The sequence below is a fragment of the Dipteris shenzhenensis genome, chromosome 1 (assembly GCF_047967505.1).
Source record: "Dipteris shenzhenensis isolate YYH24624 ecotype China chromosome 1, Dip_SZ_1.0, whole genome shotgun sequence".
Lineage (NCBI taxonomy): Eukaryota > Viridiplantae > Streptophyta > Polypodiopsida > Gleicheniales > Dipteridaceae > Dipteris > Dipteris shenzhenensis.
This window is the reverse complement of record NC_141596.1, coordinates 24038664-24054990: the sequence shown is the minus strand read 5'-3', so window position 1 is coordinate 24054990 and position 16327 is coordinate 24038664. Positions and strand designations below refer to the sequence as shown.

General features: G+C 43.1%; 1 pseudogene across 1 annotated transcript; it reads left to right on the top strand.

Moving 5' to 3' along the window:
- The first annotated feature begins 9691 nt into the window (after positions 1-9691).
- LOC147905573 (pentatricopeptide repeat-containing protein At3g12770-like) lies at positions 9692-15491 on the top strand (annotated as a pseudogene). The gene is made up of 4 exons (XR_015540872.1): positions 9692-11196; positions 12466-12695; positions 12841-12917; positions 13010-15491. The product of XR_015540872.1 is annotated as a pentatricopeptide repeat-containing protein At3g12770-like (transcript).
- Positions 15492-16327: the final 836 nt, after the last annotated feature.

Here is a 16327-nt window from a genome sequence, read left to right as displayed (position 1 = left end):
GGCTTGGAAATCCTCACCCGATGCTCTCAAAGAGTATGAGTCTTTCTGGAAAATGGGAGGTAAGTTGACAGATACATTGATGGTTACCCCCGAAGTCATTTCTGAAGTTTTTCAATTACCGTCGATAAGGGAGGAGGTAGCATATCAAAAGGATATTGATCAAGAGATGCATCAAGAGTTCGCTCCACCTGAGATGGCCAAAATGTATTTTGTTGTCAGTAATGTGCAAGATAGTGGGAGAAGGCAGCAGTTAATTTGGTATTTGGAGAGAATGCAATTGTTGGTCAAAACCAATACAATGAGCCACGACTCATGTGCCTTGCTCAAAGCAGCCGAAAAGGGGACCAGAATCAGTTGGGCTCATATCCTGCATTCAAGGGTGCTGAGCGAAATTGTGAAAAAGGACTCAATGTCAACAAATGCACACTCGAAGATTTTGCCAATCATCAATAGCCCAGATACAAAGCAAGAGAGCAGGCACAACCTGGATCCCTGGTAAAAGATGCCTTGGTACAAGATTTGGAGGCAGCCAACTATTCACATGAAGAGAGCATGCAAGCGGTGTATGGAACATCACTAGCAGAATCGTTATGGGATACTCCCATTGCCAAAGAAGCAGAGCTTCCAAGAAAATCAGAGAAGCGAGCAACAAGGAAGATTGAGCTACATCCAAGAGCAAACACAGTAGAAAAAAAAACATGGGTGCAGCCGGAAGATGACCTCCCAAGAATCCTACTCAATACTCCTTCACATAGCCCGATAGGTGGTTTCTCACCACTATGAAAACTTACTGTTCTTTTGGATACCCCAATCCTAGATACAATGGCAAAGAGAACACATGAGGAGGTGTCAACAATGGAGGTAGACCATGCCTTAATTACAATGAAAGACTACTATGATCAGCAAAGAAAAATGAACTGGGAATTGCAAAAGCAAGTATAGGAGATACAGAAAGAAAGGGGGGCAACAAAGAGTTTCCTTCTCAAATAGATAGAACTTGAGAAAGAGCTGGCTAATGCACATGCAGAGGTTGCAGAGATGGCTAAAGAATACCACAGCTCCAAGGAACATCAAAATAGATACATAGAAAAATTGATAGGGCAGGTCAAAGTATAGCAAGAATGCATGCCTACTATCAAAGCATGGCTGCAAGAAATGAAGGATGAGTTTTTTTATTCAACTTGACAAAATGGGAGCTGATAAGAGAGAATTATAGATTGAGAATACACTCTTGAAAGACCGTATCTGTGCACTTGAAAATGTTGAAGTACAACTCAAGGAAATGGTAGAAGAAGTAGACAATGTGCTTATGATAACAATAGATATTACTGAAATGAAGAATTAGCTTAGCAAAACTTCACAGGAAGCATGGGCCAATCTTAAAAGCAAGCTTTTTGCAATTGCTACATGCCGATGTAGCTCACTTCCAAACCAACAAAGGTGTTGCATGCAGCTTGGTTCTCTCCCTTTAGTTCCGTCACGCTGCATCAACTACTCCCCCACCTCTTCTTGATTGCTTTTATCTTCACCTGCTCCTACCTGTTCTTTCTTGCATGATCGTCATCCACATTTCTTGCTTGGAATTTGGTGGTCTGTCTGGTTGCAATAACTACTCCGCCACATCTGCGCGATTGCTTTTATCTTCACCTACTTCAACCTGCTTTTTCTTGCATCATCATCATCCGCCTTCTTCAACATTTGGTGGTCTCTGCATAGCCAGTGCCACCTCAGAGCTTAGTCTATCGTGATCCCCCTTTCTTGCATAGCCAGAATCACCTTGGAGCTCTCTAGTGTATGGGTAGAAGCCCCACCCATGTTCACACCTTCGCATAACCAGAGCCACCTCAAAGCTTCTTAGAAGTCCTATGTGTGCTCTTACTTTCTATGACTTCCCTTGGATGTTGGGACTGGTTTTGGCCAATGAAGAGTATAAGCTTACTGTGTAAAATCGTGTTCTCTACCATCTATTGACCTAACGTGATTTAGTTTTCTTTTGTCCACAAGATCAAATCAATTGTCCATATGTTTTTTAAACTGAACGATTGAACGTTGTAGTTATTATAAGTGACGAAGTACATGCACTTGCCAACCAAGAGTTCATATATGTGTCTGGTGGTTGTCTCCTAAAAACCATAGCTCTCGGCCCTCCAACAGTGATTGACGTTCCACTAGTGTTGATGCCGACGAAGGGAGGCAACAAAGATGCGACTCTTCTCAAGCATTCTGACATTAAAAAGACCAGCAAGAAGACTTTGAAAAATGTTTTCTATGCAATAGCCAAACAGGCATATGCTGAAGGTGCCCAACTATGTTTTGTTTTCCTCTAAGGCTTTATTCTTTTTTGTTTGCTTTGTCCATAATGTCTCTGTTTGCCCTTGGCCAGTACAAAGTGAGTTGAGCAAAAAGGGTTGCATTTTGCACATGTGCTACAGGATAGAGTTGGAGCCTTATCCACCAATTCCCAAGGAGGACTGCTTGTCAGAGATTACAAACATCTAGGATTTTGGTGTCTTTTTCGTTGCAAGAAACAAACGAAAATCATATGTTCAAGAATGCTTTTAGTTAATCATTGTGTTATCCGTGAAGTATTTGACATTGCCTCTTGAAACGCACCTTGCGATTTGCAACTCTAGGCAATTTATATTTTGTTCTTCGGTTTGTGCATTCAAAATAAATAACTCACATAGCAAGCCTAAATAGCTAACAATATGATAACTCTAGGCAAATTTTCAGTTTCCGTCAATCAAAATAACTTGCCTAAACAAGCCCAAGTGGCTAACAATATCATAACTCTTGATTGCAGCAAGCTCCAATGTTTCACCTAAGATCAACAATATAAAGGGAAAGGTCCCAGTTGCCCCAACCAACAATGTGAATAGCGAGTTTCAGCAAGGAGGGGCCATACTGTTGGCAAAATTAGGCTTGGTGCAACCAAATAGTTTGCTTGTTCTTCCAATAGATGCTTTGTTCGATTTTGTCCCATACCGCTTCGCCTTCGAAGGCAAGGTCCTAGCAAAGTATGGAACTTGGAACTTTCAAGACTAAGGATGTGTCTTACCCAGTCTTCATGCACATTGACTTAACAGATGCACAATGTTGTGAGACAATCACCCTCCCATGTCCCACATGCGTTCGTGTTGCAATTGAAGGATGTGCTACAAGTTGATAGCTTCTTCAGAATCAAAGTGCTCACCATTGCTAAAAGAGTTGTGGGAAAGGGAGGCCTTTCTTTCATTTCATTGCTAGTTGAGACAACAACAACAATTCTCAAGGGTGAGCCATTTGACAGGGACATCACTTTTGTGCTAGACAAAGCAATAAGATTATATGCACCATGGACTGCAAACTAGATAGAGAACACCAAAGCGTCCTTCGTCTCTTTAATGGACACCATTGCTTTTGTTGTTGTGAAATTAGACCTTGATGGTCCTTTGTTTGACTAAATCATTGTTGCTGATGGGCCAAACGTTGAGGACTAAGCCATAGTAAGTCATTTTAGAGCAAACAATTGTAGTCCTAAACACACACCCTCTAGTCCCATGTGCACTGAGAAGGATTTGTATGTTTCTAGTTGATGTTCATTACAGAGAGGAGGCACACACTTGCACGCTTGGTGCACGAATTTATCAACGAAGGCGTGGTGTTGTATGTCGCCAAGAACATATCTTTCATGCACGTGCGTGTGAAGAAATCAAGAGAGAGGGAGGAGTCTTGCTTGCAACAAATAAACAACACAAGGGAGAAGACACAAGAGATGAAGGCTGAAGCTATCTTCTTCCTTTTACTTGCAAAAAGCCACACAACACTTTATGTGAAGGAGGGGGTATACCCAAAAGCTGTAACCCTAAAGTACATGATCCATAGTGTGGAACCCAAACCATACATACATGGCCATCCAACTATGCCACAACTACCACACACAAGAGTAGCTGTCATACAGCTATTATTTGGTGGCAATGTAACAGCCACAACCAACTACACTGGTGACATAAATGACGGTCACCCAGAAGTCACATGTGTAGTTGAGCTTGATATCTCAACACTCCCCCTCAAGCTCAAATCCAACTCCAGTACACCAAGTAAGCCTCTTAATCTGCGAAGCTTGTCTGTGCCCAATGCCTTTGTAAAGATATCAGCCAGCTACTCCTCGGTGCTGACAAACACAAGATCAATGTCTCTTGCTAGAACCTTCTCTCTCACAAAATGATAATGCACCTCAATGTGCTTTGTTCTAGCATGATAGACCTAGTTATTAGCAAGCATGATGCTGCTAATGTTGTCACAGTCTATGACAACAGATTTCTACACTGACTGGCCGATATCATCAAGTAGCTTCCGTAACCAAGCTACTTCACATGCAGCTATTGCTGCACCTCGATACTTAGCTCCTGTGCTTGACAAAGCAACTGTGGGTTGCTTCTTGCTGCTCCAACTAATAGCACCACTGCCAAGAGAAAACACAAATCCACTAGTAGATCTCCTATCCGAGATACTACTAGCCCAATCAACATCCATGTATCCATAGACTCAACTAGTCTACCAGCCTCATAAAAAAGTCCATAATGTAGAGTGGACTTCACATACCGCAAGATGCGCCTAGTTGCATCCAAATGTGGTTTCCTTGGAGCTTGCATAAATTGACTCACCAATCCAACATCATAGCTTAAATCTGGCTTGGTGATAGTCATGTAGATGAGACTTCCAACTATGTGTCTATACATAGAAACATCCTCTAATAGCTCACGTGTGTCTGCACTGAGCTTAGCATTCTGCTCCAAAGGAACTGAAATGGGCTCGCATCCTGTCATCCCATACTTTGATAGCATATCCAATCCATACTGTCTCTGCAATGGCCATATGTCACTTGGTGATCTAATCACCTCAATGCCCAAGAAATATCTCAATTCTCCCAAGTCTTTCATCTCAAATTTCTGCTTCAAGAGCATCTTAAAATCACATATATTTGCATCACTGTCTCCTATGATGATCAAGTCATCAACATAGATGACTATAAGCACAATCCCCCTGTCCATCTTTTTCACATAAAGTGAAAAATGTGCATTGGAAATATGGTGACAAGATATTGACCAATCTTGTTAGACCATGCCCGTGGTGCTTGTTTTAAGCCATACAAGGCTTTCCACAACCTGCATACAAACTCAGGGTGTGCATCATCTTCATAACCCTATGGCTGTGTCATATAAACTTCCTCCTGCAAATCACCATGCAAGAAGGCATTCTTGACATCCATTTGGTGCAATGACCATCCTTTTGCTGCAGCCACAACAATCACTGCTCTCATAGTTGCCATCCTTGCAACTGGACTAAATGTCTCTTCATAGTCAATGCCATAAGTTTGCACATATCCCTTGGCAACTAGCCTTGCCTTATACCTGCTTACAAACCCATCTGCATTCTGCTTTATCTTGTAAACCCACTTACATCCAATAGCCTTCTTATCATGAGGTAATGATACCAACTCCCAAGTGCGGTTTGCATCTAATGTTGCCATCTCTTCATCCATGGCTTCATCCCAATTCCTCTTTCCTACTGCATCCTCAAAGCATGTAGGTTCAGATTCCTATATCACTTTTGTCATGTATGCATAATGATGGGCTGTATTTCCATCATATCTGAGCCTATCAATAGGAAATTTCACTCATGTGGACTTGTGCAACGTTGGCTCACTGCCAGGTGTCTTTGAAGCATTTCTGCTTCTCCTTGCACCAGGTGTAACAACTGATGGAATTCCCAACTCATCATCAAGGTTCTATTCTGAGCCACTTGATTCACCATCAACATGTGAATGACCTGTAGACACATCAAAAATACTAGGCCGGTCCACCTTTCTTTTCCTTTATGTGATACATGTGTACCACTTTTTGCACTTCCATGAGAAGGTGCTCCAGAACGTAGCCTCCTTGTCCATGGAGAATTGTTGGACCCACTATTTGAGGACTCTCCTGAGCCACTGAAAGCTTGTGACTATTGCTCTGCATTTTGTGCAGCACTGTCATTTCCTGCATCTACATCTGCTGCCATTTTCAATGGTGCATACCAGCTACTCATCTCATCAAATACAAGATGTCGGCTCACCCGCATCTGTCGAGTGGTAGGGTTATGACACCTGTACCCTTTTTGCTGCAGAGAGCAACCAAAAAAAGATGCATTTTTTTGCTTTAGGATCTAACTTAGTTCTCTTCTCATCTGGTATATGCACATATGCAATGCATCCAAAAACTTTTAGGTGTGATAGGTATGGCTTCCTTCCTGTAAACTTTTCTTTAGGTGTAACTCCATGCATTGCTGCAGTGGGAGTTCTGTTCATGATATATACTGCAGTCGCCACAACTTTAGCCCAATAGTAATTTGGCATATTTTTCTCATTTAGCAAGGCACGAGCAACTTCTACAATAGGTCTATTTTTCCTTTCCGCAACCCCATTCTGCTGAGGGGTATGTCTGCATGAATATTTTCTCTGAATTCCCTGATTCTGTAGGAATTCACTAAACTCATCGAAGAAATACTCTCCCCCTCCATCAGACCTTAGCAATTTGATATGCATACCCTTTTCCTTTTCCACCATTGCCTTAAATCTTTTGAAGTGGCTGAACACTTCAGTTTTCTGCTTCATAAAATAAACCCAGACTTTAATTGTGTGGTCATTAATAAAGTTGACATAGTAATTATAGCCTCCCATTAATGTTGACTTGGTAGTCCAAACGTCACTGTGTATTACCTCCAGGGATCTTTGACTTACTTCTGCATTCTGTGGAAATGCATGCCTTGCTTGTTTACCCAACTGACATGCCTCGCATACCTTATGCATATTATCCACCTTGAACTTTGGCAATCCTGCAACAATGTTCTGGCCCTGCATTTTCTTTAGTCGTTGGATGTTGACATGGCCTATGCGCTTATGCCAAATATCAATATCTGCAACAACCCCTTTGCCATGTGCAAACATTGCAGCACTCATTTCTAGTATCCCTGCGTTTAAGGTAAATATCCTGCCATTTTTGTTGCCTTTTGCAACTAGGCAGTAATCATTCTTCATATCTTCCACAAAATAGGCTTGAGAATTAAATCTCACTTGTAGGCCCTGCTCAACCATCTGTCCCACACAAACCAGATTCTTGGTTATATTTGGGATGTGAAGTACATCTACCAAGTACTTCGTCTTTCCATCCTGCATAGATAGTGGCACCTTTCCAATGTGTGCTATAGGATGTGCAGTATCATCCCCTGTTTCAACATAACCTGGTCTCTCCAGATTCTGCATATATCTGTAAACCACTCAACATGAATGGTCATGTGATTAGAGGCACCTGAATCCACGTACCATGCATCATTTGAACAGCTAGCTTCTCCTGTCATAACTGAACTAAGCATAACAAACAGTGATTCATTTTTGTCATCACTTGATGACGCATAGTTGCCTTGCTGCAACTTTCCATTTTTCATATCAATATGTCTTTTACGATAGTCCTTCTTCATATGGCCTGGTTTTCCACAATAGTAGCATTCAAACTACTGTTTGTGTCATTATTCCTTTGCATTTTGCCACCATGGTTTCTCTGGCTCCCCCTGCCTCTAGAGTTGCCACGTCCACCTCCATAATTCTACTCATCCTGTTGGTCTTGGTTTCCAAACTGTCCCCCTAAAGACAGATGTCAACCAAAAGGATTGGAGCTAAGAGGTTTTTACAACATGGAAGAGCATCTGCGAGTAGGGAAATGAGGATCATGCCCTTCTTTAAGAAAAAGTAAAATTGTCAACTAAACCACACCCACACCCTATGAAAAGAGATTATAGTTGACAAAGTCGAATTGTTTATTTTATTTTTTTCCCAAATGCCTTGCAGCATGATCTGCAAACACAAATTACAAATAAAGCTCATGGGGCCCCAATTCCATGTGAATGGAGAAGCGATTCACTTCATTGACACATTAGCTTATGCAAGATTTACGTAGCTAAAAAATTCAAGGGATTTCCATACCCAATACATGATGGGTTGTGGTAGATTATAAATCTTTCCCTTGACATTTTTTGAATTGTGTAGTGGATTTGCAATATGTTGTGTGGCTACATCGGCAATAATGCATTTCTGATTGCAGCATGTAGGGTGAAGAAGATAGAGGAGAGAAGCTACAACAAGTAGGGGACAATGATAGATACATAAGGGTAAGGAGGGGGAGGGAGAGCTTCCGAGGTGGTGGCTATGGTAGAGGAGGAGAAGACAATGAGAGTGATGATGATGATGTCGTAGGGGTTAGACGAAGGGGGCAAGGGTAGGGGAAGAAACACAAGAGAGTGTGAAGGAATGATGGAAGGAAAGGCCACAGAAAAGGAAAAGGAAGTTGTGAGATGTGAGGAAACCATCTTCTCAACTGGCTCTTCCCTATTGCTATGCTCTCTCCATGGAATTTGTGGCTCCATGACTGAGGGCAAACGATTAGTCCAAGTAATGCACAATACCTTCACCACTTAGCTTCAATTCATGCATGAACATGTGACCACTAGATGTATGAGAAGCATGGATCTATGACATAGTGATGGAATTGATATAATGCCCAAGTGGTGTTCCCTTTTGCTCTCCCACTATGTGCTAATCCTTTTCCATGTTGGTTGTAAAAAAAAGGAGGAGGATGTGTTGGCTTTGGATTTGTATGCTTGGATGTCGTGGTAAGGCATCCAACTGAATGCCCAAACATTCAGTTTCACACACACACACACACACACACACACACATGTCGGATAGCTATTGCCCAAATACACAGCCTTTGGATTTTATGTGTGAATGCGGGAGCAAGGTTTGTCGCCAAGTAGCTTTACCTTTACCTTTGTTGCCATCTTGAAAGCTCTTTAGCTAGGTAGAGTCCTGACCCTTTGAAGAAATATCACCCTTGAGAAGATAACATCAATTTGAAGTGGTGTCATGGCAAACTCTGAGTGTACTATCTAATGAGGAACGTAAGGCTTACTGCGAGTCATCCGAGATCCCATGGTCATCTATAGTCCCTCAAATCTCCTCCATTTTGTTGAGAGATCACTCCCCCAAAAGGTTTCTGCATACATGGTTGTTTACCATTCTCAGTTAGCATGTTGAGACCCGAGATCCCATGTTGAGACCCGTGCGGAGCGGGTCTCTCGTGTTCCTCATCGCTGATGTTCCTGCAGGGTGATTTTGTTGTACCAATGATCCTTCTGAAATTTCCCTTGTGGCTATGGCTCTGATGATCCTGCTGCTCGCGTGATTTTGTTGTAACGCTTTGGGGACGCGAGAGCTTTAGAGAGAATTGAGGAGACTCGCAGTACCAGGGCGATTGCAGCATTCATTGTGCCATCCCTGCAAGCAAACCAGTGCAAAAGGAGAACTCGATTTTGCTCGTGCATTCCTGAATTCACGGTAACATTTGGCCTCCCTCCGCGACGTGTTTGCCTTCCAGATTCGCAGCATTTGTTCCATCTTTCATCTCTCATTTTGCTGACAATTTGCATGTCTTTCTCAGGAGCACCAAGCTCCTTCGCAACATTGTGGTAATTTCGACAACCGCTGCGTCTCGCAGTGAGGTAGGACGATAATATTTGCAAAAGTTTTGTAAGCCTCGCTATTTGTGAGACCTTGATGAAGTCTATAGCATAACGATTCATGGGACTGAAGATTATGCAATATTGCATGTCCTTTATATGTGGCTAGGATCAATTTGCTCCTCCGGCGAGTCTGTAGATCCTGGCGGATCAAGAGTACTCTGGTGATTTGGAACGCTGGCGTTTGGGGTCCTAGGACGCTAGTAGGACCTAAATGTCCATGTATTTCTTTCTTCAAAAGTGGAAATGCAGGCTTCTGCTCAATAAGGGGCATCGAATACACTGTCGCTCGTCTAGCTTGACATTTTTTGATTTCCCAGGCGGCCAGCTTTTATCAGGCTTTGTGGTGATCCATCAACAGAGCCTATAAAGGTCCCCTTCTGCATGGAAATATTTGAAGAGGAATGTCCTGCCAACGAAGGGTGTGAAAGGCAAATAGCCTTGGGGTGTGATTCTCCCGGCCAACAAAAGCTCTTTCGGCGACTGAAAACTAAGCCTCGTGGCTTTGAGGAAGAAGTGGTGGTTTCACCGAGCTGCACCTCTCCCAAGGAAGTCGCTTTAGAAGGCTCTGTATGGGCAGATTTGCCTGAAGAGTTAGCAGACAGAGTGCTTGCTTGGTTGCCGCCAGTTTTCTTCTTCGGGTTAAGAGGCGTGTGCAGAAGATGGTATTCTGTTTTGAATGAACGTGGGTTCCTCAATCTCCTTTCTCAGCTTCCTTCCCATGGCCCTTGCTTTCTTATGTCTCAGAAAAATGGCGAGACATGGCAAAGTGCTGTCTATAGCCAGCCGATGAGGGCCTGGCGTTCCCTTCCCTTGGCAATTGTTCCAAGAAAGGCATATTCTCTGATTGCCAGTGCAGGTGGACTCCTATGTTTTACGGGATTAGAGGGTCGACACGATCGTCTGTTTGTTTGCAATCCTCTTAGAAAAGAGTGCAAGCTGCTACCAGATATGCATCACAGCAGGCAGCTTGGGTTTGTAAATATGTTTGTGGATAAGAAAGCTAGGTGCTACAGGATCATAACTGCTGGAGATTGCAGTTATGCTGGGAGCAACTGAGTAATGCCAACAGAGGTTTACGATTCAAAGTCTGATAGCTGGGCTGTTTATGAGAGCATGCCTATTGGAAATCTTCAGTCACTGAAGTCAGCCTTTTGTAATGGCAGGCTTTATTGCCTCACTCTATCACCCTGCGGCTTGGTTGCATTTGATATTGATCGAGGAATGTGGGAATCAATTCCTGTCAGAATGCCACGCTCCCTCTTAGATGCTTTTTTGGTTGCTGGGGACTCGGGCTCCCTTCTTCTTATAGGTAGAGTAGGACTGTTACAGCGTTCACCAAAGTATGCGGATCTGGGAGCTTGATTTACGACAGATGGATTGGGTGGAGATAGGAAGAATGCCTCACATGATGTTCAAAGCACTATTGAAGTCATCTGCAGAAAGCTTTCAATGTTTTGGTCATGGTAATTACATCTGCTTCTCTGCTCAGAAGCAACAGAGATGGCTAATGTATGACTCGTTCAAGAATATATGGCACTGGTTTGGTGGTCGTCCACTTCTTACCTCTTCCAAAAGGATTAAGGGGTTTTTCTTTGAACCCAGGTTAGATGCATTTGCACTATAACATCTGTTGCCAGCGCTAAATCATTTGAATAGAAATTTAGACGCTCTCTCTTGTTTGCAAGAAAGATGTCCTTTACACCTTCAGCTAGGGATGGACAATTCTTGGCAGGTACAGTGCCTCCAAGGCTAGCAAAGTTGGTTTTGTAAACAGAGGAATTGTGGTCCCTTCATTCCATTGAGGGGTCAAAAACAGATTAATGTCTCATCATTATGTCATAGTTAGGTTCAAAATCTGTAAGGACTAAGGAAGTCAAGTAATTCAATTTTTCATGCTTTGGTCATATCTTGAAATGTGCTCGGGGGACTTTAGGCAGGTCATAAAAATGTGGATGCTCTTTTTTTAAAATTGTTCTTGTTTTTGACCTGAGTTACCACATACATACGTTGCTGTGTACAGTCTTTGGAATTCTCTTACCTTTCTTTATAGAAATGGACTACCTGTTGTACAGTTCCCAATAATCTCTCTCTCTCTCTCTCTCTCTTTCATGCTAGTATATTCTGAACCTCTGCATGTTTAAAAGACACCTCATATGACAAGGATTTAATAACTTTGAGATAGAAAGGTAGGATTTGCGGCACCAAAGATGTTGAGGATAAGGAATTTTCACTTTCGGCAATGGTGATGTAAGAAGGGCAAAGAGTATAGTTAATGGATTGATGCCAACGAACATTGACAGCCTTTTGGAGCATCTAGCGAAACAGCTCTGCTGCTACATATAGAAAATTTATAAATTGCAGGAAAATTGTCTTGAGAGTCATAAACATAGTCCATCCTTACTACACAACTACATGGACGCACGAATGCAAATAATTATGAGGCAGAAATACAGTTTTTCTAGAGCTGCTTTTGAGCATTGTGAGTCAGATTTTCTACTGTCCCATAGATTCTCAAACCACGTTTTTTGGCCTGCCTCTAGGTAGCCTTAGTGAAGGTTCCTCTTGGAGATGGGCAAAAATCCAAAATTTTTTAAGTTTTTATTAGTGAATTGTTGATTGGTCCACTTGCCTGTTTTTGTTTTTTGAGGGCATGTGATCTCCACCTATTCCTCCCTCTTTCTCTCTCTTTCTATTTCAAGCCAAGGCTCCCCCCCCCCCCCCCCCCCGCCCCCCCCTCTCTCTCTCTCTCTCTCTCTCTCTCTCTCTCTCCAAGCTGCGCATCTGAGGCAGGCCTTATGAATGCTTAATGAGCATTCCTTGTTATTAATCTCACTAAACACATCACTAAATTATAGCTTGTCTTCTTTTCAGAGCTTGCCTTGAAGTTTTTCTAGAGAAGGTGATGGACATACGTACAGGAGGATTCAGAGATCCTTGCCGTCGGCTTGACCCAAACTCGACGATACTATGCAGCCCTGGCGTCGCCCACGTATTTGGCCGGGTTTTTTTTCGCTGCAGAGATCCACACTCCAATTTGCTGGCAGCTCATCTCACGGCTTCCCCCACAAGCAGTGGAGCTGTAAAGGACTCTTCTCTTTCAGGTACTGTATTTTGAACCTTGCTAAGATTTTCCGCCGCCTTTACGTGTATAATTTAATTATGTTAGCGGATGAGGAGGGCTGTCCTTTTGAAGAAAACCAACATCCACTTCTCACAATTGATTTTCATTGTTGTTATGCTTCGCAGGTAGCTCGAGGACTGAGCGCTTATGGAAGGATTACTTCATGGACCCCTCCCTGTGGTGGGACAACCGAGAGAGCAAAGTACGTGTACTACGAGTCTGAACTGAATGATTTGCACAAGTAAAGCTGCAGATTGGGTTTTCTGACGACTCTGTTGTGGATCTTAACAACAGATAAACTCGAGATCTCCAGATTTCAAGCACAAGATTACAAGGGATTCGCTGTGGATAGACAATTGGTACAATCCAGGTTGGGTTAAAGACATGCTCGAGGAAATGTCCAAAGCATCCACTGGTCAGGCCCTTCACCATGGCTTGGTGGAGGGGTGTGGCAAAGCCTTAATCAGATCTGAAGTAAAGGTGAATGCATCACAAGAACTGCGTGAAAAGAATGGCCTGGAAACACTCAGCTTAGAGGAGGCACTCACGTCTATGGAGCAGATGCGTCAGCTTCCTTCAATGGAGAGCCTTACATGCATCTTGCTTAAGTGCAGAAACTTGAAAAATCCAGCATATACCAAGCGCCTGTATGCTTATATGTGCAAAAATGGGCTGGAAGATCATAGATCTCTTGGGAACTATCTTGTCCCAGTTTTGGTCCAAGCTGGAAGCATGTGCGATGCTCAGCAGATTTTTAACAAGTTGGTTGAGAGGAACGTGCATTCTTGGAATTCTCTCATCATGGGTTATGTTGAACTTGGGGAATCACAGCATGCCCTTAACCTTTACCAGAAAATGCAAGAGGATTCTGTGCATCCTAGCAAGCATACCTTTGTAGCAGTACTGAAGGCTTGTGCTAGGCTGAAGGATGTGGAAGGAGGTCGAGAGATACATTCTGAGATTGCCAGAAAGGGGCTAGAGGGAGAACTTTTCATTGGCAGCAGCTTGGTGGATATGTATGCCAAATGTTGCTCACTTGAAGAAGCACAAGAAGCGTTTGACAACCTGCCAGTTCGAGACGTATATTCGTGGAATGCAATAATGGCAGCATATGCTGAGCATGGGGTTTGCAAGGAAACGCTGAACTGTTTCGAACAGATGCAACTGGCGGGTATCTCGCCAGATGCTGTCACATTTGTTTGCAGCTTAAAATCTTGTGGTAGCATAGGGACCATAGATAAGGGCCGAGAAATACACCTGGGGATTGCTAGAAAGGGGCTGGAAAGTAATCTTTTTGTTGGCAGCGCCTTGTTGGATATGTACGCCAAATGTGGGTCGCTTGTAGAAGCGCGGGAAGCATTTAACAAGCTGCCAGTTCAAGACATAGTCTCGTGGAATGCACTAATGGCAGGATATGCGGAACATGGGCTTGGAGAGGAAGCACTGAATTGTTTTGAACAGATGCAACTGGATGGTCTCTCTCCAAATGCAGTCACACTTAGCAGCATCTTTAAAGCTTGTGGCAGCATAGGAGCCATAGATAAGGGTCGAGAATTACATGCAAAGATGGCTAAAAAGGAACTGGAAAGAGATCTTTTTGTTGGCAGCAGCTTGGTGGATATGTATGCGAAATGTGGCTCGCTTTTAGAAGCACAGGAAGCATTTGACAAGCTACAAGTTCGAAATGAGGTCTCGTGGAATGCATTAATTGCAGGATATGCCCAGTTAGGAGAAAGTGAAACTGTTTTCCATATGCTGGAGAGAATGACTATAGAAGGGGTAAAGCCAGGTGGGGTCACATTCTCTATAGTTCTGACTGTGTGCAGTCACACGGGTCTTGTGGATATGGGACAGAAGTACTTTGAGGCCATGAGCAGAGAGTATGGCATCACTCCTAGTATTGAGCACTACACTAGCATGGTTGATCTCCTTGGCCGTGCAGGCCATTTACACCAGGCGTTAGTGATGGTGAAGAAGATGCCTTTCCAGCCTAATCTTTTGGTGTGGCATATGGTGTTGGGTGCTTGTAGGAAGTGGGCTAATGTGGAGCTAGGAAGACTGGCCTTTGAACATGTAGTGCAATTGGATGAAAAGGATGCTGCATCTTATGTTTTGATGTCTAACATTTATGCAGATGCTCAGATGCAGGAGGAAGAGGAAAAGATTGAGGCAATGAGAGTTAAAAAACAAGCATGGAAGAAGCCAGGTCAGTGTTGGTGGACTGACATGGGTGGGGTTGTGCATTCCTTTCTGTTGGGGGATACAAGGCATCCCCAGAGCAAAAATATATATGCAAAGTTAGAATACCTTTTCCTTAAAATGAGGGAGGAAGGGTATGTCCCAGATTCGCATTGGGTGTCACAAGACATGTCTGGTGATGCAAAGGAAGATGGGTTATGTGGGCATAGTGAAAAGCTGGCTATCACATGTGCCCTGATCAATACACCCAAGGGGGCACCCATACGTGTTGTCAAGAATCTCCGGATTTGTTACGACTGTCATGCGGTCACTGCACTGATATCAAAGATAGAGCAGCGGACCATCCTTGTCAGAGATGCAAACCGCTTTCACGTCTTCAAGGAAGGGAAGTGTGCTTGTAGGGACTATTGGTGACCTCTAGTGAGTCTATAGCAACCATTGAGTTTCTGTTAATTAAAATGTTGCTACTAGAATGATGGAAAGATTTTAAATGTGAAGTCTTTTATAGGAGGATTATGTTTTCTTTCCTTTTGGGGTTTATAGTGAGTTGCCTTCACGAGATGGTAACCCTGTTGGTAAAAACAAGGTCATGTGAATTCTGAGTCTGCAGCTGCTAGAAAGCAACTCTGTCATTAGAGTGAACCATATAGAATATATTATGGTGATATTAATATTAACATATGAGAAATTAACTTGGCTTTTCAAAACTACCTCCAAATGCATCCCTCTCATCCATCGCTTTCAAAGAATGGATGAGAGGAAAACCTAAGACTAAGTATGGTCACTAATGCACATGCTCAAGAACGTCTGCGAAAAGCAAGAAATTTGTAGAACAATAAATGCTTCATCCCTCTCCCCTGGAAATCAGCCAAAGAATTCGATTTCATCAACACTGTTGGGGAGTGGGAGTAAAGGAGGACATCATCGAAGAGAGTGGAAACCAAATGGCAAAATGTTCCATTGAGTTGAGAGGAAGTCCTCTCTTTTATAGAATGGGAGAGAGGGTGGCCTAAATCAATGGCACCTCACCTACATCAAAGGAGGTAACTCCTAAATCATAGGAACTCCACAATCATAGGCACCTCCCCACGTGGGGGCCTTTGCATTACATCATCACCTGTGTCATGGCCTATGGCACTAACTGTGCCTTTCCTACACACACACACACAACAATATAACTGCTAGTGGATGCACACATGCTCCTAGCAAGTCCTTGATCACACATATCCCAACATACCCTCCCTCAAGGGTTTGCCTCTTTCTAGGTCAAGGATACATCTAGTCACATAGTTTCACATGCCATCTCATGGTGGTCAATGATAAATCTATGGCTAGGATCTCATGCCCAAGGGTCAAGGTTTATAAAAATGGGATAGACCCCCCAAATGGTTATCTCCCTTGCATGTATAAGGA